General features: G+C 39.3%; 1 long non-coding RNA gene across 3 annotated transcripts in view; it reads left to right on the forward strand.

The window, feature by feature from the left end:
- The window catches only part of LOC147139965 (uncharacterized), a 57,034-nt gene that overhangs the window by 27,934 nt on the left and 6,625 nt on the right, over positions 1–22,475 (forward strand). For 2 of the 3 annotated variants that reach the window (XR_015088755.1, XR_015088754.1), the window contains 2 exons: positions 13,425–13,583; positions 16,260–16,352. This is a non-coding gene — a long non-coding RNA (uncharacterized LOC147139965). Of the gene's footprint in view, positions 1–10,682; positions 10,955–13,424; positions 13,584–16,259; positions 16,353–22,475 lie in introns of those variants that run through there. The other variant, XR_015088756.1, reaches the window with a different exon arrangement.

Here is a 22,475-nt window from a genome sequence, read left to right on the forward strand (position 1 = left end):
GCGCATGCACACTTCTGCAATTTGTTGCGTGTGTTTATCTTAGTCTTTTGGTATGTGCATTTTCTTTTTTTTTTTTTTTTTTTGCATTAGCGTGCTTTTAAACAAAATTTTAATGGTTTTCATGACAAACAGTATATACTGGACAGTGTGTATATCCAGTATTTATAGTATGGCTTTATATATATTTTGTAATATGGTTTTGTCCTGTGGATAAACTATGTTGGATACAACTAGTATGTTTATGGGGTCCCACAATGGTTAATAAATGGGTTGGTTTCTAAATGTTTTATAAGGACGTAATAGGGTATTACATCATATGGTAGCATTTAGGTGTGGCAGTGTAGCTGAAATGTACCTAATGTTGACAAATGCCTCAAGTAGTTCCTAACTCTTAATGAGTGCTATATAAGGTGTTTCGCATGTTCTTAAACTGCATATAAATCATTATCATGGAGCACTTGTGTAGCAATTATAGTGTAATGTATGACTGGGAATTTTACAAACATGTAATCATCTTTGTATTTACTTTTGAATGTATTTCACAATACATGGTGTTTGGTAGGTCACTGTGCACTAATTTTGATTGATATAATTTTAGAATACATAAGTATCTCCTGTATTTTAGATTGTAACATGTCTGTTGATTTCAAAATGTCGGTCAATGTGTGCTTGCTTTTTTATCAAACTGCATGTTTGAATGTAAAATATCAAACTGAGCATAAGCGCAGGGTGACTTTCCAAACACAATTCATTTTGCTGCATGTATATTTACTTCATGAGGCATACGGGCGTCCTCTGAAAGTGTCCCCGTATTCGATTGTGAAGGTGATCTACGGACATGGTAGACTAACAAAAAAAAAGTAATAACTATCTTGACAGGATAATTTGACACTTTAGAAAATAGTGATTCAGTACAATATGGAAGGACCGTTACGCAGCACACTGCGTGTGTGTCGACACTATGCACGTACACATGCTGTTGTAGTCTGTCTCAGTTTGATTTGCATGCGCGTGCACGCGGGGGCCATGTGAGTGCGACTGTCTGACATTTACACATTCAAATAAAGCCATCTCAGACACGTGAAAAGATTAATTTGGCCGCCTGGTTGTTGATAATCTGTCCAGATGAGCGTCGCCACCAGTGGTTACTCCGGTCGCGTCAACGTGGGGACACCCGCCGAGTCAACGGGCGCTGTGGGAACATTTTTGCTTTTTTGTCTTGAAGCGCTTCCAACAAACGTTTTTGGGTTAAAGCAGCTTTTGATAAAATATTGTCTGAATGTTGATATGCAGTCATGCCCCCGACATACGAATTTTGCTGTGACTTGTGAGCAAAAGTTTGAAACCGTACGGTGTCAGTGAATTCTAGCCGACTCACTTAACTACAAGTTTAACAGAGAGTGAACGGTTTTTGCAAAAAGATTCTTCAAGCCGTTTAATTACACTTCCAATTGAATTTTTTAGTAAAACTAAACATACAACAAAGCAAATTACACTTTGTGTATTTAAACAACCATATTGTCTTAAAGTCCTTCTAGCATAATGCTAACACATAATGGGAAACACCATCGACAGGCTAACGGTGTTGTAACCTTTTAAAGTGGAAGTCAACCCAAACATATTTTTTTTCCAGAATACGTTCTATGCCGGCCCACTAGTCCAAACACGGCATTCTGATTAATATTGCGTTTGTGGAATATGAGGAATCCAACCCGTTTTTAGCTAGCTCAGTGGGCGGCCATTTTGTCACTTCTGTCGACTGAAGATGACATTGAAGTTGCTTCAGAAAACAGGTGAGCCGTGATTGGTGAGCTCTGAGCAACTGTGACGTCATCTTCAGTCAACGGAAGTGACAAATTGGCCGCCCCCTGAGATGGCTAAAAGTGGGGACATTTTGCTGCTTAACTCATATTCCACAAACGTACTATTCAAATTATTAAACTACTCTGTGACTGCAAAGCATTAACAAACAAGCCGTATATAAACCCACCATAAGTGCATTCTTATTGTAAACTGGTACCAGTTACAGTATCTATTTATAGCTAATAATGTGTGTGTGTGTGTGTGTGTGTGAGTCAAAGCAACAGCTACCGAACGCAGCCGTTGTAATAAAAAACGCTTATGAGTCAGGCACATTGAATGCACATCCCCAGCCTCCACTGTATGAGTGCAATCCTTGGCTTCTCGACATCATTTGGGCCAGATCGGACCCGCTCAGCTCCGGGGCCTCATGCCCGAAAACATTGCCGATAGGCTTCAAAAGCAAACGCATCCCACTGAGGAGCTTTTTTCCCCACCAGTGAGTCAGTGGACTTGGATGTCTCACCTCTCATACAAAGCCTCCTTGTTTACCAATTGTTCACTGTACTGTATGTAGTGGAAGTATCACACTCTCTACTTTCTACCCCTGAGGACCTCTTAGATGTCTTCAAGGATTATCCGCAGTATAAATATTTGCATGTATCGCATCTGTCAAAATGTGACTCCTATAATCATCTTGTGGAATAAAACTAGCTTTTTTTTTTTTTTTTTTTGAAGTGCACAAAACCATTACTACAATTAACTTATTCACTGCCAGACATTGTCAGACCCTCTTTTACCCTAACGTATGAAAAAAATTGAAAAAAATACAAATACATTTCTGGGATTGGACTGTGAAAAGACATACATATGTCTTTGGGATTGAATGAGTTAATCAAGGTACTGCTACTACTCCTACTAACTCATCCTCCTCCGACTACCACCTTCTACAACTTACCCCTCCTCATCCTTCAACAATACTACTATACTATGATATATAATAGCAGTATACTACTAGTAATAGTATAGTATAATACTACTACTACTTCTGTTCAAATTTGATATGATTAATGTGTATTGCCCTCAAAATAAATGACTAAAAAAATAGTGACAGCAGATACTGGTTAGCCCCAAGGGCAACATGACTAGCCCATGGGTCTGTTCTAGAAATAGCTAAAAATACCAGTGACTCACCAGGGTACAACTTCTCGCACTACTACTCCCACCTCAACTACTCATGTTTCCACCACAAGTCGTCCTCCTCCTTCTATTGCTACTAATACTCATAGCAGGGACGCGCATTCCGTCAGACTGATGGACCGGTCCGTCACTGACAGATTCCCGTTTTGCTAACGAATGACGGGATATTTTTTAAAAAATGACGGACTAAGCACTGACGGATGAAGATTTTCGTCCGTCAGAGTAATTGTCATTAACCGCGTCCGATGCCCGTATTGCTGATGTTTGTTTTTTGGGTGGGAGTGCGGGGACGGACTGATGGACCGACGGACTTAACTGACGGACCGACCAACTGACGATTATAATTTGGTTCGGCTTGAAGACTGACAGACTGACGAATGACGGACGGGTACTCAGGCCGCTGATGAGTGACGGACCAGCAAAATTGAATAAAATGCCCACATCTGACTAATGCTACTACTACTCCTCTTCTTACTGTTCCTACTACTTCTACACTTACTACTACTAATAATAAATAATCATACTTGCGCCACCTTTTACAACAACTACTACTATTATTTAGATCGGTGTCACCAAGATTTATGAAGCAAGGAGCAACTTCTTGGCTACTGGTTAGTGTGAAGTGTTACCAGTTTCATACACATTTCTGAAATAACAAAATATTATGTTTTATCACATACTATTATTATTATTATGTTATTAGTAGAGCTGGGGAAAAAGTTGGCTAAGACGACCACAAGAATTGGTTGACACAAAAATTTCTGCCTCGAACTGGGGGTTGGCGTGATTACCCGAGTAATCGATGGAATAATCGATAGGGTAATCAATTCTAAAATGATTTGTTAGTGTCTGCCCTAGTTACTCACTAATGACATTTGTTTATGTAAGGCCTCTGATTATGTTATTATTATTTCTATAAATCTCTTCCATTCTTTACATTTCCAAATGATCGCTTACACAACATTCCTAGAAAATCTCAATGCCCCATCACTGGTGGTCTTGGGGGGCTACCTGGTGCAGCTTTTGTTGAAGGGTGCAGGTGTACCTAATGTTATGTCCGTTTCCTCAATTGTGTTTACAGGACTTAACTTTTTGCTTGCTATGTTCCCAATGTGTCGAGTTAACGGGGCAGCGAGCGTGACTCCGTTTTTTTTTTCATTTATGTTTTTCCCTCCCACGCCAACGCAAATGATGAGAGGAAGCGAGGAGTCCAAAGCATTCCGCCTCTTTATTGCAAGCCATCGTCTGTTGGTCCCTTCCTCTTCCTCTTTCCGCTTCTCTGTAACGACAGACCCCTCCCCCTGAATCCCACCTTTCGAGATGAATTAGCTAAAGTGGATAAAGTGGATCCATCATGATGATCAATAGGAGTCAGTCAGACAGGGTGAAAATGCAAAGCCACACCTCCATGACTCACATCCTACTGTATCCTGTGTGTGGAACAGACTGAGAAGCGTGTCGTGTGTCGATGCAAGACGTTGAATGCACTGATGTTGAAAGACAAGCAGGTTGCGTTAGTTCCGATATAAAAAAAAAAAAAAAAAAAAAAAAAATTGAAGATGGTAACTTCAGATGACTTTGTCAACTACAGTGGTGCCTTGAAATACGAATACCAACTGAGTCTGTTTGCTTAATACAAATGATTTTTTTTCTATTATCTTAATAAGAACCATTTGAACTTTGGCTGTTAGCATGTACATCTGCCTGGTTAAAAGCAGCAGATGGCTTTAGAGGGCCAAGGTTAAGTCGACCTCTTGTGCCTCATCAGCAAGAGCAAAGAAACTTTCATACCTCACTTTCCCCATCTTTTGTATTTGATTTTTTCACCTTTATAATGACTAAGGCATCACTGACAATTTTTTCAAATTGTTACTTTGTTTGTTCAAACTATCATAAAATGTTTCAACCGAAAGTGGATGAGTCAAGGCGTGTCTGCTGGTGATGTCGTCACGCGACATAAAACAGGCCTCGCAGGGAGAGAAGGTGCAATATGTAACAACACTGTTCCCCTTCCCCGAGATGAGAATTGTCATTTCGATTCATTGGATCAATGTAAATTAAAACGTCTCTATGATTCATCGATTATCAAAATAATGATCATTTTGAGAATTGATTATTTGTGGATTCAATCATTTAATCATTGCACCTCTAAGTATTATACAGCACAATATTCTAATTTCCTTATTACACGTGCACATTACAAAAGTAGTTGGTGTTTTTTCGTGGGAGTCTGGAATGGATTAATGTCATTTCCATTCATATCAATGGAGAACGATTATCCGTGTATATGCATGTACACAGATACTACGGGAGGCATTTTGTGCACTTTCAAATACTTTAACAATGTGTTTGAAAAGTCTGTTTCAGTGAGTTTAAGTGGGTTCCAAGAATGTGTGTGTTCGGGGGGGACTATCCCAAAAGTGTTTTCCCATCTTGTTCCACCTCTCCTTCTGCTCTCATTGTATCTGTACGTCTATCTGCTGAGTCAGCACATCTCCCGTGAAATGAAACCATTTTTGCCGACAAAAGAAAAAGCGGGACGGCAGCCAAAGAGTCCAGTGGGTTCGCACGGCGCTCACTTTGAATTTTTTTTTTGTTTTGTTTTTTTGCCGCTCTGCTTTTGTGTCCTCGCTTGACCCCGAGCGACGATGGCACAGAGCTAATGAAAGCCACATGGCTGAAATGAGCAGGACGCTTAACTTTGAAGACGCAAACCCACATCTGGCTGAGCGTCTTAGGAGGATTGCATCGGTTTACGTAAACAACGCGACATCGAGGAACAGTGGAGGTCAAATTCCATGTTGTTCACAAGAGAATTCCCCAAATGACACAATAATAATTAAAACAATTCCGACTTCAATATGCTCAGCAGCTCATTGAGGACATTTACAGAACTATTCCCATTTGTAAAATCCCCAAATGTTCACAATAAAAATCCCTAAATTGCAAAGTTATTTGATCTATTTATCCCGTTTCCACATTACGTGACCCATTCCAACCATTCCGACTTCAAACTGCTAAGCTCATTCAGGACATTTACAAAACTTATCACCATTCACATAAATCCAGAATTTCTGCACTAATTCACAAATTTCAGAGAGATTTTACGTATCCACATTTCTTGACCAACTCAAACTATTGCAACTGTTCAGCTCATTTAGAACATCTAGGGAAATCCAGTTCTGAAAATTTCCAAATTTTCACAATGAAACCCACAAATTTTAGACATATTTTACATATTCAAAGCCTCCTTCCACATGTCTTCACCCATCCAAACCACTCCAACTTCAAACTGTTCATCTTATTCAGGACACAAACGGAACTGTTCCATCACATTCCCCCAATTTGCTCCACTTGAAATATTTTAGTTCGAGACGTTTCCATTTCCAAAATTGCTAAAAACCTAAATAGCATAGTGACCCTGACTGTAATGAACGCCACGTTTCAATAGTATAGTTGGAAAAAAAAAAATCAAAAGCCTTACCCTGAAGAGATGCTTCTCTTTTCTTCCCTACAAAAGAAATAACATAAGTAATGAAATAAACAAAATCATTTGTACACACGGCGACATTAAAGAGTCGAGCCCAGTGGAAATTGGTTGCCAACCAAAACAGCAGCACCTGTGAGACCCCCTAAGCAGCTTCTCACCCTCTTGGTACCCTTTCAGTATGCTTGCTACCCCACTAATAGGGTGCTAAAAAAAAAAATCAAAAAATAATTTTCACCTATTTGGTAACCTTCACAACTTTTGACATCGGAAATGATTGAAACAGAGATGACATATTTCCTCAAATTGCATAGTGACTGTACTCTCTCGACAGAAATGTTAGCACTTTACTAACATTGTTTATTACCCTTCAAACAAAATAAACGTCTACTCCATCAGCAGTTGGGTAACAAAAACACTCGTTTTTGCAAAGTGCTGATTAGTGTGTTGGCGTTGATCCCGTCAGTTTAGCGTGAAAAACATCTCGGGTACGAAGGTTAGCAAAAGTGTGATAAGCTCCCGGAGGAACACTTGTCCTTCGCACGTTCGCTGGCGTTCACCCTTCGACCCGCCGCCGTTTAAGTAAGTAGTCTAAAAAAATCGTCTCATCCATCAAACTCGCCCCAAACTCACTCGACCGAGTCATTTATCAACTCAATGACGCACTTGCTCATGTGTAATTTGTCTTTATGGCTAATGTAATGAGCAGCTGCTTATGCGCAAATGTTATTCGGCCGAAACAATGAGTGGTGGATAGGAATGTATTTTTAACTCATTCGGTGCCATCGACTAATTTACTTGTCTTTTCACAGTCCCGCCATTCAATCCCAGGAATTTATTTATATGTTTTTTTCTATTTTTTCAAATGTTAGGGTAAAAGAGGGTCTGGAAAATGTCTGGCAGTGAATGATTAATAATAAGAATGTAAGAAATAAAAAAAAATCATTCTCATGTTTAAATTGTACTATTTATAATTTCAGTTATTTGACTTGATGAAGCTGTCCATGTTGAAAATAGATGACTTCAACTGTTTTTAGACAATGAGTGAAAATAGTTTAGATACATTTGAGGAAGCCTGCTTTAATAAATGGCTGTAATATTTTATTAAATGGCCGTAATGCTTCGGTGCAGAAGGAACTGGTCAGCCACGAAGTTAAGTGCAGGCGGATTAATTTCTGTTTATTAACTTGCTTCGTCACCTCATGGTTTTATTTCTTGCGTCATTCATGGCTCTAAAACCTTTGAAAAAGAGCTGCTGGCGAATTGTACGCTTTGTGATTGTGAGGCAGCTTGGTGTTTGCGATACGAAGGAGCCCAAGTCCCGTATTCGACCTTGTACACTGCACTCTGCATCTCCTCTATGCAAGTTCTCCCCTGAAAAGACAAGCCTTTCAGTTTCTTCTCCAAACATAGCAGCTTGAGTTGATGCCGAAATAGCTCGACTTTGCTCTCGTCTGACCACAGCCCTTTCTCTCAAGTCTTCTCGGAGTCATTTAGATGTTAGCCGGCTAACTTGAGGCAGACTTGAGACGACCAGTCATGACAACACAGAGCCTTTAGGGTCACTGAGATGTTACCGCCATGTACTTTGAGGCTGCTCTCTTACCTTTAGCCTGTACTTTTCGTCACCTTGTTACAGAATCTTTGACTGATGGTTTACGACTTTCTACCATCTTGTTATTGATGTTATTTGACAGTTTGTGTTTTTTTGGAGAGTCGTACAACATACACATGGCCAGCTGAGTTCAGGTGTATTGAGTGTGGGTTGGTAGACACCAGCCAGGCTGTGTGCATCTGCTGAGTTCTAGGGAATCAAATCCAGTCTACATTTTCAACAGATATTTGGTGTACTACCATAATCAATTAACAGCCATCAAATTGGATTTCAGTGCTTTGTGACGAAGCAAACTTTACCAATTGAAATAATCATTTCCCGAATGTATGTCAGTACTTATGCACGTGTTTGACCTTTTTAAAAAGTTGTTTGTCCCATCTGTTAATTCGTAATTAAAACCGAGGTCATTTATTTTGAGGCATTTTTCTTTGCCTGCAGTGTCGATCAGGCCCTGGGAAAAAAAAATGAAAAAGATGCGACAAGAAGCTGCTTTGTTCGCATTCCCTCAGAAGTCGTTTGGTGTAAAAACAACTCAGGTTCGATAACACGAGATATTTTTTTTCCAAACCTAAATAAACTTATCTGCGTCACCATGCAACTTAAACAAACAACAACAATTTACCGTATGAATGAATGAATGAATTAATGAAAGGTTTATTTTGATTGTATACATGATAAGGAAAAAGAAAATACAAAGATCATTCCAAACTTCTCAATTAACCGAAAAAGGAATAGGCTGAAGCACCAGGCTTATTATTGACTATCCTGTACGAGAATTTCAATACAGCAAAATTAAACAAATACTACCCTCACATTATAATCCCTAACCGTTTTACGGTTTATCAATGCCACTATAATCTTGAATTATTTTACATTTTCAATTTTTCTTAAACCCCAACACCGAACCTCACAGCTTCCCATCCATCCATTTTCCAAACCGCTTATCCTCAAACCTAATCCTGTTTACTCAAAAGAAAAGCACTTTTCTGTTTTGCATTTTGTTCTCTTACTGTACTCAAAGTGAACTGAACCATTGCCTTAAAACCAAAGTACAGTACGTCCTGAACCGTACTTTTAGTTATACTCCTTATAAACACACATATATGAAATAATGAAATAAACGTGTCCTTCCTCTTCTCGCAACACAGAACAAGATGGCGGACAAACGTCTCTATTCTTGCACCAATGGTGAATAGACACAAAAGCGTCTACGACACTTTGATTAAAGACCCCGTACGAAGTGTTGATATAAATCACAGCCGTCCATTTATAATGTGGATTCCGTCAATTTTGGGTGATGCCATTAATTTCAGGGCTCCTAAATAAGTGGAGCAAGTGCAGTTGTCAGTACTGCTTTCCTCATGTCACTTTCCCTACTCTGCGTGTTGTAAGCAAACTGTTGATATTGAGCAAAATTTACAACACTCCAAAAAAGGGCTTTTAGACATAGCCTCGGAGCACTTGACTTGATGAATTGCCCGGATGAATAAATCACACGCATGTCCCCGAGTCTTGACGGATGACTCGGCACTTTGTCTTCTCACAAGATGAAGAGCGTGTACGCCTCGAACACATTTGTCCAAATAACCGTGATGGGTGCTAAAAGCTTGCCTGCAACTGTGTCCGACCTCCCTACCTCCCGCACACCAGACTGAATCTCAGACGGAAGTCAACCCAAGCATATTTTTTTCAAGAATATGTTCCCAGCAGGCCCACTACTTGAAACAGGGCATTCTGATAAATACTGCGTTTGTGGAGTAAGTGTTAATCCACTCGTTTTTAGACATCTGTGGGGGGCGGCCATTTTGTCTTCTGTCGACTGAAAATGACATCACAACTGCTCACAACGACCAATCACGGCTGACCTGTTCTCTGAATCTGAGCCGTGATTGGTCATTGTTAGCAGTTGTGATGTCATTTTCAGTCGACAGAAAACAAAATGGCCGCCGCCACAGATGGCTAAAAACGAGTGGATTAACACTTAATTCCACGAACACAATATTTATCAGAACTAGTCAACTAGTGGGCTTGCATAGAACATATTCTTGAAAAAAAAATGTTTGTATTGACTTCCCCTTTAAATAAGAATGGCATGTTTTATATCACAAGATAGTCATTAGCTGCATTACTCTACTACTGTCTCTGATTTGTAAAGTCAGAAAACTTGGACAGTGGTTTTTCAATTGGATAGGAAAATTGGTCCGGTATTATGTTCAGCTGGTAAAATGGTAAAATCTTTTTTTAACACAGCAGCACTATGAAAAGTGCTACTTTATCACATCTTGGCTGGATTACACTCATGCGCTTTACTTTGGAGTCACTCCAACAGGTCTCCTTCACGGCTGTGGAAATTGGCTATCGGTTGAGTTCGATGAGAAGCAGGAGTCCAAGATGAGCGCTGATCACACAAGGAGTTTTATTCAAAACCCGAGAACCGGTCACATGTGCACAAGGGAGCAGCCTGAAGCAGGTTTTATACACTTTTTGTCGGGCCAAACCCCTTTTTTCCAGATTGGATAACGCCAGTTATCGCCCGCCCATTGTAACTGCATCATCGCAGGTGGCTCCACCCTTTTTTTTATGGCCAACATAAAGAACTTTCAAACTTAATGGTATCTAATGTTTGTTTTATATCCCATCACGGTCAATTTTGATTTATATTGGTATCATGTTGATTTTTATTCGAAATATAATAGGCCCCTAATGGGCTGTCAAATCTTTTTTTTCTTTCATCACTTCAACTGGGTTCACAGTGGCATGACATCGCCTTTCGTTTAAACAGCACAAAGGATCCCTCGCTGCAATTACATTTACAACAACGTGACATTTCCCTTAGTTCAAACAACGGTCAGGTACGCTCGCTCCGACACACTCGATTTACAGTAACAGGACATCGCTTCCTAGATAAAACAAAGTTAGGTTCACCCGTCATTGCTTACATTGGTGCTCTTCTGTTGAATTTATGGCCGCTGTCATTTTGGGTTCACTCATAGCCGCTCATACTGGTGCTCTTCTGTTAAATTTATAGCAGCTGTTGTATAACAGCTCTTGTTAAGTGTTTTGTTTTTATTAGTATCGTCATCTATCATCTTCGGGGCAGCCATTTTCATGTATGCTTACAAACGCTAGACTAAAATACATGTTTATCGTATATGACTACGCACGCTAGGCTAAAATGTATATCATTGGGCATTATTGAAGAACTATGTACAGATACCACACAGGCCTCCCTCAAATGTCACCAGTAGCAAATTTCATTGAGGCCTTATTTTAGTGTCTTGTTTGTTGCTTTTAACTTTGTTACGGTTTTATTGTTTTAAAATTGCGTTATGTTCAGTTGTCTTGTTTTATGTTCTATTTTAATGAAGAACACTTTGCCTGAGCTGCAGTTGTTTTGAAAATGCTCTATAAATATAGAAATAGTTGAGTTACTTTCACCAAAACTACTGGACTCCCTTTTTCAGTTTAGTGGGTACTATTTATTTTCCCCCAGATGGCGCAGGAAAAAAAAAACAAAGATGATGTATTTTCTTCCTGTTAAGACATAAAGTGACACATTGACCAACCAGCGTTGTTGCTACACTCATTGACATTGATTTTTGGCTCTAAAAATTCAACCAATGACTGTACACGGACCATGCCAGAAGTCGACAAGCGATTAGTAATACATAGAGGAGGAACCGCATGACACTCGCAATATGATTTGAATATGACTCTCGGAATTTGTCTGATGGATTCAGTATTCAGTAATTTGACATTGTGACTTTTTGTATTTGGTGAATTTGGTGTAGACGCGCGACTGAAAGAGTTGGAGATCAATTGGCAGTGGTGCATGTTATAACAGGAAGAACAGTTTAATCACTTCAATCCTTGGCAACATCGTTTTAGCCACAATGACACATGCTCACAAGATGAGCGCAAACCCCGCCCACATGCTCTCACTGTATGGTTGTGAACGCCATCACACTGAAAACCGATTCATGTTGTAAATGAACACTTCCCTCAAATAGCTGTCTCCCTTTTCCCCCCTTCCGAAAACTGTAATTACCTCAGTTCATTTGTTGGAACATGGGCAGTCAAGATTTGACCGCTGAAAGCTTTTGAACTCCGTTGCAAACCAAATCAGCAGCTCCCACCGAGACATGTAAACAGTCTTTTAGCCGAATTAAAAGTGTGGAGACTTACCACCTGTTGTAATGTGTAATTAGCGTTACATTAGACTGTGTGTGATCGTTGTGTGGGTCCATGATAATGAGCTTTGCCACTTTATGGTTCTCCAAATAGTATATCGTCGCTGTCATGTGCTAAAATACTTATTTCCATTTTTGTCAATATTCTTTTTTTTTTTTTTACGCGAATGGTGTTTCTGCGTTACAGACATCGCATTAACGTGAAAATTATTAGTTTTTTTTTTTTTTTTTTTTTAAGTTGGACATAAGTGTTTTTCACAGGACAGCTACCTACAAAAAAAGTTTGAAATATTCTGTGACATTTCAAGATGAACCTAAAATGCACTATAACTTTTGGGGGTGACCTTAATTTAACCTTGCACATGTCCAGCTGTTCAATGCTCCACTACTTTGTTCTCTAACAAGCAGATGAGAGGCAACAGCTGTTTGAGCCACAAATAAGTTTCCAAGGAGGACCACTTCTGTCTCTTTCTGTACCTCTACCAGTCCCTCTGTATCAAAAATGCTGATGACACTCTGACAGGCGATGTCGAGGTTCTGTTGAAAAATGTTGGGCTCATGATGGGAAAAAAAACGTGACAGCATGTTGAATAGGATGGTTTGAATACAACTTAGAATTGAAGCAGAGCACTACTTTTGTTCTCTCTCAAGTAGCTGGACGGTGTTTGGTCCGCGAATGCACCACTAAATCCCCTGGTTCAATCTGATTTTTATTTCAAAAGTGCTCTTCATCATGCTGGTCACCTTTTTGACATCATGAGACCAAGATGATGCCTTGCAATGAAGCGAAACCACCGTCATCCTTGAAAGACTGAAGGAGTCACAGAGAGGCAAAGAAGAGGACATCCTTTTTTGAAATTTGAAACACCTGTTGTGAATTTTGCCGATCCGAACCTTGTTAGAGAACAGAAAGCTGTTCGAAAAAAAGTTCAAAAGTTTACACAAGGCCAAATTCAGTTTGCCTGCAGAGTTTATTGTGCATTTTAACCAGAAATTGCACCCAAAAGCTCACTTTTTGAGAGTTGTGTATTTTCCCACATGGTGATGAATTGTCAACTTGTATGCCTTTGAAGCATTTCCTTCATCTTATTTTTTCTTTTTTTTTTTTTCTTTCTCCGTCTTTGTACTGCAGCCCTGTATTGCTGAGTCAGCCTCATGACTTCATCGACATCATGGGACGGCGCGAGGGCGTGACGGCAGGCCGAAGAAGCGCTTCGCAGCTGCCGCTTTGCTTCTTTTCTGGCACCACCTTGCCCCTCCACCCCCGCAGGGAGTTCTGTTCTCCCATCATGTAAGGAAGTGGCGTAAATGGCCGTAAAACACCTGCAGCAAGGCAGGATTTTGTGGTTGTGGTTGTCCAGGTGTTGAGGTTTCATTTGCGCACTTTTCCGGCGTCGGTCGCGCAATGGCCTGCACGCTGAGGTCATGGCGGATGGTGCAATGACCGACAGGGGAGACCAGCACAAGTGGATGTTGGATGCACTTCTTAAAAATAACTAATGAGAGCAAGCCAAAAAGTGAACATCTGCCCATTCAAGTGCACACAATGCAGGCTTTTCAAAGGCCTTTGATTTTTGCTGCATGAAGGTTAATGTGGAGGTGGTCTTTACGAAAAGCACGACCTCTAACTGATCACTAAATATTACTTAGTGAATGTACTCTATTTATGAACTCATTCACTGCCAGACATTTTCAGACTCTCTTTTACGCTAAGGTTTGAAAAAATAGAAAAAAATAGAAAAATAAATTCCTGGGATTGAATGGCTGGACTGTGAAAAGACAAATAAATTCGTCTTTGGCAGTGACTGAGTTTAATCTCATCATAAAACCATTATTGAAAAAAAACCAGAAACTAGTTTTATTTAAAGAGGAAGTCAACCCCAAAATTTTCTTTACAATGATATGTTCGATGCGCCCCTTCCCCTCCATTTCCCACATTTTTCATGAAAAAATACTGGTGGTTTTTCAGCATTTTATTTTTTATTTTTGGGGGATTCATATTTATTTATTTATTTATTTATTTTCCCCAATGCAATGGGTGCCAATACACACAGACTTTTACACACATAAAATTTAAAAAAACATAAAAATAATATTTAATAACATTAAAATGCGTATTATATACGTAAACAATGTCAAACAACCTTAAAAAATATATTTTATAAAATAAATTAATGCACACTGGCATATTTCTGTTCATCTTTGCAGATAAGGTACGCGTAACACGAATAATGTAGAGAGCTCCAACACAAGTTGTGTTTGTGTATTATATTTTATAACATAAATATTCCTAGTCTAAGAGAGTAGGATTGTCAAGAATACAATTGCGTGAAAATGCCATTACATGTGAAAGCATTCTGATTGTTTCTTTTCCTCCCATATTTAATTATGATCCAGACACGGAGCAGCTGTTCAGAAACGGCATGTCATAAAAAATAAAAAAAAAATTGTGCGTGTGCGCGCATGCTTATTGCCTGCATGTGTGTGTGAAAGGTGCTGAGTTATATTTGTCTGCCTATAAAGCTCTGCGCGCTTCTCATTTCCAGCCATTTAGCAGAAGTCAGCGAGTGAGTGAGTCGCAGTGAAGGAAATGATGACTGTTCAAATCTCGAGCTAATTGTATGCAACGTATAGTTTTTCAGCAGAAAAATAAGAGGAAAACACACAACAAGGTCAGATGGTTGACACCTGTAATATTCACGGGGCTAAAGGTCAAGTTAAAGTTCTTTTACGAGGAAATGACCGGCATGTCATGTTGACAGTAAATAACAGGACGTATACCATGTATCCGACAGCATTTGGTCCTCGAAAGTTGATTGTATTCCATTTTTCCCTTCAAAATTCGACACCCGCCATCCCCTAATGACTACGTTTTTTTTGTTTGTTTTTTTAAATATTTTTTTGTATTGAACAAAAGCTGTGAATACTTGATTCCTTCTTTTTTTTTTACTTTTCAAAATATTTCAATTGATGTGTAATGCACCTAATTATTCACAGCCTTTGCCATGAAACTCAAAATTGAGCTAAGGTGCAGCCTTTATTCTGTTGTTGCTTTTTTTTTTCTTTTCAGTTGGACACACCTGTCTTTCGAAGGTTCCAAAGTTGACAGTGTACGTCAGAGCACAAACCTAACACGAAACTGCCCCAAAATAGGTGTGGCATCATATTTGAAAAGATTTGCTGCTGTAATTGCAGCAAAAGGTGAATCAACAAAGTATTGAGCAAATGATTTGAATACCTACCCTATGCACATTTTTTGTTCAATTCTAAATATAGAATAATGTTGTCATGCTGGGTTGTTCTGTGTTGCAGTTTGAGTAAAGAAATACATTTATTCCATGTTGGAATAAGACTGCAACAAAACAACATGTGGAAATTTACACTGTACGTAACAGGATCAACCAAATCTTTGCAGAGTGAAAAGAAGAAGCCTTTAAATTCCGCCATGGATTTGGATAAATGTGGCGATACAGGGAATTCTACAGGAAACTTAGTACTTCTTTTTCTTGTCCTCAATGACCCAGGGAACAGATTTTAACCAACAAATATTTTTGGAGCGCTCATTTTGTTAACAGTTTGGCCTTGGCAGCAGTCCTTCATGTTACAGAGTGATATTCTAGCAATGTCGGATCATTAATTTTCAATAGACACGTCAAATGGTTACACAATGCTCGTGCAAAGCAAGGAACGTTTACCTGTGTCGCACATTTCAACAACAAGGTAATTCAAAGTGCTTCTCATCAACAGTCAATTAAAAAAAAAAAAGAGGACAACAAAACAGAACAAAATGGCAATGCATTTGAAAGGAATTACGCAAATGAAATAAACGGGATGTTCAGCAGAAGGCTGAAACGCCTTCAGCTCTGATTTAAAAGAACTGACAGTTGCAGCAGACCTGCAGTTCTCTGGAGCTTTCTTCCAGTTATGCGAGGCGTAAAAACTAAACGCTGCTTCTCCTTGCTTACAGGTAGTTCGGATTCTGGGAACAGAGAGCAGACTTGTCCCCGATCATCTGTGAGGTCTGACTGGCTCGGAGGGGATCAGCATATCAGAAATATAGGTAGGCCCGAAATCAGTGCTTCTGAAACTTTTGACACAAAGTATCGCCTAAAAAAAAAAACGACTTGGCTCTCAAAGTATCAAGATAATGACCAACACGTTTTCACGTACACCGTCTCCTAAGTGTCTCCTAAATCTCCCCCAAAGTTACCTAATTACTATTTATATTATGAAATACTCCATAAGAGTTACCCGAATATCAATATTGTCGATTTTAATTCAGTGATTTTTTTTTATATACCTCGAGAGGGAGCTTACATACGAGTACCACACTGAACTAGCTTCGGGCTGAATTTTCCAACTCTTTCAGTAGGAGCAATATGTTTCTGAAAAACCAGTGGAAATCACCAAAATGAGCCATAAAACGGCAGCTTCAAAATCAATGGTGTCTTTTCAGGCTTGGCTTCTTGAAACATTTTTTTGTTTGTCCACTGTCGATCGACAGGCATTTAAAAAAAAAAAAAAAAAAAGAAAAAAAAGAATTTTGTGAAAAGTTTGATTTTCAGTCATATATCAGGGCTATTTGTTTATATACAGTCAAGAAAAGGTGTCTGTTGCTTTAAAACTAGATTCTGTATGTCAGCTAATTAAGTGCAAAAAACCAAAATAAAAGACAACACAAAAATTGAGTCCGAAAAAAAAACCATGCTGTTCACGCTTTATAGTGGTCATTTTTTTTCATATGGTCACTGTGTGTCTTATCTAACACTTGCTATTATATGGAACTGAGTTTGTTTAATCATTAACCGCACCTTTTGCTCTTTGCACTACTCTAGATTTCTATTGAATCACCTTTGCCTTGGTTTGCCTTCCGTTCGCCAAGAGAAGACAACTCCAGTTAAAGAAAAAAAAAAAAAATCTGCTTGAAATGGCAAATATGACCCCCCCAAAAAAAGTGGATAAAATACAAAATGGGGTGTCGAGTAGGAGAATGCGTGAAAGTAATGCAGGAAGTAGAAAGTTGAAGGGAGTAGCAGGCCAAGTTACTGTAACACGACGGTGCGACGTCAGTGACTCACCGTGCAGATGATGAGGATGATAAGAAAGAAGAAGTGGCGCACACAACGTTGTGACGTGCCTCACGTGTGCCTGCCACCTGCTTGCGCTGTCCTGAAACGTGTCTTTCCGTTTCTGTTTTGTATCATCATGCTTAAAGAATTCATTCTGAATTGTTTTTAGGGGGAATTCTGCACTCATCGGCCTCAGGCCAATTAGATGGCCACTTTGAGAGCTTTCTTACTCACATAAGTCTGAAATGTTTGAAAATTCCTCCCCCCCCCCAGGGTAATTTAGCTGGGCAACATGACTTTTGTTTGGCCCATGAGTTGATCCACATAAAAGTCGTAAGATGCCATCGCAGAAATAACATAGGAAGTCTGCCTTTTTGGTTTGAAGCAGCCAATCTGGGAATTTTAAAAGACTTTTATGGACACATTTCTCCGACTGGATGATTTAGAAAATCCAGCCCCTGAAGCCAATTTCACTTAGAGACATGGAATTCGGTAGACATGTCTATAATGGCTAGAACCACAAAAAAGTCTCAAGAAGCCATGTTGTAAAATCAACAGGAAGTCTGCTATTTCCTTTTGAAGCAGGAAATTAGGTTCAATTTGGCAATTCCTTCAAAGACAAACTTGACTATTCTGAAAATGCAGCTCCTGAATGCCGTTTGACTTTGCTAAATGAAATTTAGTAGCTGTGATTAGAATGAGTAGACCCACAAAATAGTGCCATGGCAGAAATGACATCGGAAGTCTGCCTTTTTGGTTTGAAGCAGCAATTTTCGGGTCGATTTGGGAATCGTCGCGTGGTGGACACACTTCTGGATGATTTCCAAAAATAAATAAATAAGAAATAAGACCCTGAAGCCAGTTTCACTTAGTGACGTGAAATTTGGTTGGCATATCTAGAAGTAGTAGATTCACAAAAAAGTCTCAAGAAGCCATGGCGGAAATGACACAGGAAGTTTTACCTTTTTGGTTTGAAGCCACCATTTTTGGGGTCAATTTGGCAGTATTCAGGGGTCCTTTATAGACAAACGTCTCCAGCCCCTGAAGCCAGTTTCACTTAGCGACATGGAATTTGGTAGACATGCCTATAATGAGTAGACCTACAAAAAAAAAAAAAGTCTCATGAAGCCATGTTGTAAAATCAACAGGAAGTCTGCTATTTTCTTTTCAAACAAACTTATTAGGGTCAATCTGGCAATTTCCAGGAGTCCTTCAAAGACAAACTTCACTGTTTTGAAAATGCAGCTTCTGAACCTAGTTTGACTTTGCAAAATGAAATTTAGTAGCTGTGATTATCATGAGTAGACCCACAAAAAAGTCTCAACAAGCCACGGCTGGAATGACACAGCAAGTCTGCCATTTTGGTTCAAAGTGGCCATTTCAGGATCAGTTTGGTCATTTCCAGGGGTCCTTCAAGGTCAAATTTTCTCTTTCTCTCTGTTCAGTTTCCATTTACAGAAACACAACTCATAAACCATTACATCCAAATAGCCTTGTATGCGCTTTTAATCCCTACTTCAAAAATCACATAATTTTTCCAAACAGGGCCTAATAAATGGCTATTTTGAGGGCAATCCCATAGTCACAAACCCACCAAATTTAAGAGCGGTGCTCACCTGGGTGAAAATTTGTATTTAGTCAAAAATGTTTTCAAATTCAACCCCTTAGTTTTGCTTCATGTGCGGGTCTATCATGAGTAGACCCACAAAATGTCTCAAGAAGCCACACACAAAACCACACAGGTTCACTGTAGTTGTAATCTTTAGCGTTTGATAAGAAGCACTTTCTAGGCTGCCTATAGCAGACACATACACGTAAATCATTTAGACAAACACAAATGGCCTGCTTTTTTTTTTTTTTTTTTTATAACAGTGTGTTGTAACGTTGCATACTAGATAATATTCACTGCCCTCCTTTTATTTGTTGTGTGCGCATGTGTGCACTGTGCACCACTGACTTACTGACTGAGAATATGTCCGGGCATGTCTCAAAAGCACACTCTCGTATAGACACACACACACACACACACATACACACGTACACTCTATCACTGCCAAACAAAAGAAACACTGTCCAATGCGCATCCAAGCATTGTTCAAACAAAATGGAAAATGTTGCCACAGTAAAGTTGCCAAGGGTGGTGGTGCTGAATTATAGTGATGATAATGATGATGAGAATAATAGTAGTAGTACTACTACTACTACTACTACGACTATCATGTTATACAAAGAAAACTTTTCAGTGATCTAAAAGGCTAAAAAAGTGAAACCTTGGAATATATTTTTGATTGGTGCGGACTTTGCTCCTTGTTGTCTTTCTGTGCTACATTAGGCAAGGCAAGTCAATTTGTCGAGCACAATTCAATTCAAAGTGCTTTACCGCTACATCAACGTATAAGAAGGCAACATACTGACAGGTGAACTGTACATAGGAAATCAAGCCATAGTGAAATATCACACCCAAGAGAACAAATGGGTGGTATTCGTAGTTTGAGAGTTACTTAGTTTCCTTTTCTGAGGTTTGACAGGTGTCACAAGTATTTCCCCAACTGTCAAGTCCCCTTCCACGTTTGCCTTTTGGACATTTTGAATTAGCTACGAGGAACTAAAAACAAAAGCGATCTCAAATGTGTTGTGTAATGTCTTTGATGAGATGAAGTCAGATTACTAGATCTTTATATGTGATTCCTTTCAGGAAAGTAATTGTACAGGGCAAATGCACGGAATGCAGCGTGCGCGATATTGTGACTAACACGGCAGCTAGCAAGATTATGAATTTTTAATGACATGATTGACTTTTTTTCCCCAAAGTATTCTATTTCCCCCAAAGCATTCTATTTTCCCTATATTCATTTTGTAAATTTGTTTTCGTGGAAGACATTTGGTCCGCTTAGCAAGGAAAACTAAAAATCGAACAAAAAAAAGTACACTCACTGTTGCCTCCTCAGGCGCATTGTGGAATTACACGTCGAGATAAAGAATACTTCATCTATCCGTCCATTCTACGTACCGCATATCCTCACTTAAAAGATGAACAAAACAAAAGAGAAGAAAATATGAGTTTATAAATCTTTGACTAAATAAACAATGCACAGGAGAAACAACGTAACATGAAAATGAAAATGATGCTGTATTGAAGGCGATATCAGGCAAGGTCAAGACGTCAAGACGTCAGTGCAAAACTTGCATGTTTTGCATCTTCAAACTGGTTTGGTCTTTCCTTTGCCGCGGGTGGGAATGGGCGGGACGGTACCATTGGGGAAAAATCTGGAATTCACCGATCTTGATCAGTCTCCTCCACGTTTGAATGCTCTAAAATGCCCCACAACTGCGTGGCCCTAATACCCGAGAACTGTTTTCATGTGGACGACCACTACTGGTGTGGAAATCACATTTTTGATCCCTATAAATGGTGGAGAAAAACTTTTATGTTCCAGGGTATTATTAAAAATGACATGTTTTATCAGTTTTTTAGTATTGCAGAGTTGAGCTCATTTTTTTTGTTAATTGCAGCTGCATCAATACGAGAGATCTGCAGTTTTAAATTGCCTTATGGTTTGGGGGGAAAAATCCACTCAACATTTTTACACAACGTACCGCTTCAAAAAAGACTTTTCTTTCCTAATGTTACCATAATGACTTACATTAAAATACAATTAAAAAAAATACAAACAATAGTATGCCGTTTTAACATCAACACTGCAGTGAAATGTAGGAAAATGAAAAACGATACTTTCATAATTTGATATGAATAATTCAATCATGATGGCAAAAAATAAACCAATTCTTTCATCTCATTGGTTTTTAAAGACTACAAGAGAACATTAGGGGTGCATCAAAGTGGAACATCTGCTGTTTGAAATCCTCTTTGATGTGTACAGTAGAAGAAAGGAGAAAAAAAAAAAAAAAAAAGACAAAATCTTCCAGCCCGAATGTGTCATGCCGGCCACACCCGCTCGGCTGGCGACAGTTCTTCTTGTGGGAAGACGCGAGCGGTGTAAGAGAAAAGCAAAATGAAAAAAAAAAAAGGGGGGGGGGGGAAGCTGGGAGCAGAAGTGCGTATGAACCTCAGCAACCGCTAAGCCTCACACATGGCGCGAGTGTTCCACCGCTCTCACGAAACGTTTCCAGTAAGACACACAACTGAGGTTTGAGCTCATTTTGACAGCTTGTAAAAACAACCTCGCGGGCAACTTGTCATGGAAATAAATCACCTTTTTTCCTCTCTTTTTTTTTTTTTTTTTTTTTTTTTTTTTTAACACGTGTTTTCACTCCCTATCAGCGACGGAAGCCAAATGAAAGTTTCACCTCATGATCAAAATAATGAACGGGAATGAGCGTAATGAAAAGTTTGCTGCGTAATTATGGCCCTCCGGGATGAGGACAAATTGACTGCATGGATATGTGCTGTCACTTGGTGGTGTGGAAAGTACCTGAATATTTGTGATGGAGACACCACACGATTGTTTTTTTTTTGTTTTTTTTTTTAGCACCACATGCTCCAAATGTGGACTTTGTTCAGCCGAGGGGCAGCCAAGGTGAAATGGCTTCTTATCGCCGCAGAATCACAGCTAGTCATTGTGACATAAGACCCGCTACATCGCAAGTGTGCTTTTTACCAATATTTCATGACATGATCTCCAATCACTGCGTTTAGGTTGGTGCAAGAATTGCGACTTGTCAAATATGCGACTTGATGGATTTTGGCTCTTAAGGTTGTGACTTTTTCTAAGGCTAAGTTCACACCGCAGGTCTTAATGCTCAAGCGCCATTTTGGGCTCCGGATGACGTCAATGTCGGATATGTGAGACCTGGCCGTTCAGGCCGCTGTCGCATTGTAAAAAATCGGACACATATCCGATTTGGGACCACATTTCTCATATTCATTTTTTAAGTTAAGACTGTAATAAAACTGAAATAAAGTAATTACTTACGCCTTGACAGACGCATAACTGATGTGGGAGTAATTGTGTCTTGTCGCAACAACTTGGCATTTCCTCTTCTACGGTTATCATCACACTTTTTGTCTTCGCCATCTCTGATAGCCCTCTGTGGTGTGGTGTGGTGGCCAAAGAAAAAGATGAAAGTTCTTTTTTTTTTTTTAAGATGCTCCC

Source organism: Filicampus tigris, chromosome 11 (genome assembly GCF_054856515.1).
Source record: "Filicampus tigris isolate MCC_2025a chromosome 11, RoL_Ftig_1.0, whole genome shotgun sequence".
In the NCBI taxonomy this organism is placed as follows: domain Eukaryota; kingdom Metazoa; phylum Chordata; class Actinopteri; order Syngnathiformes; family Syngnathidae; genus Filicampus; species Filicampus tigris.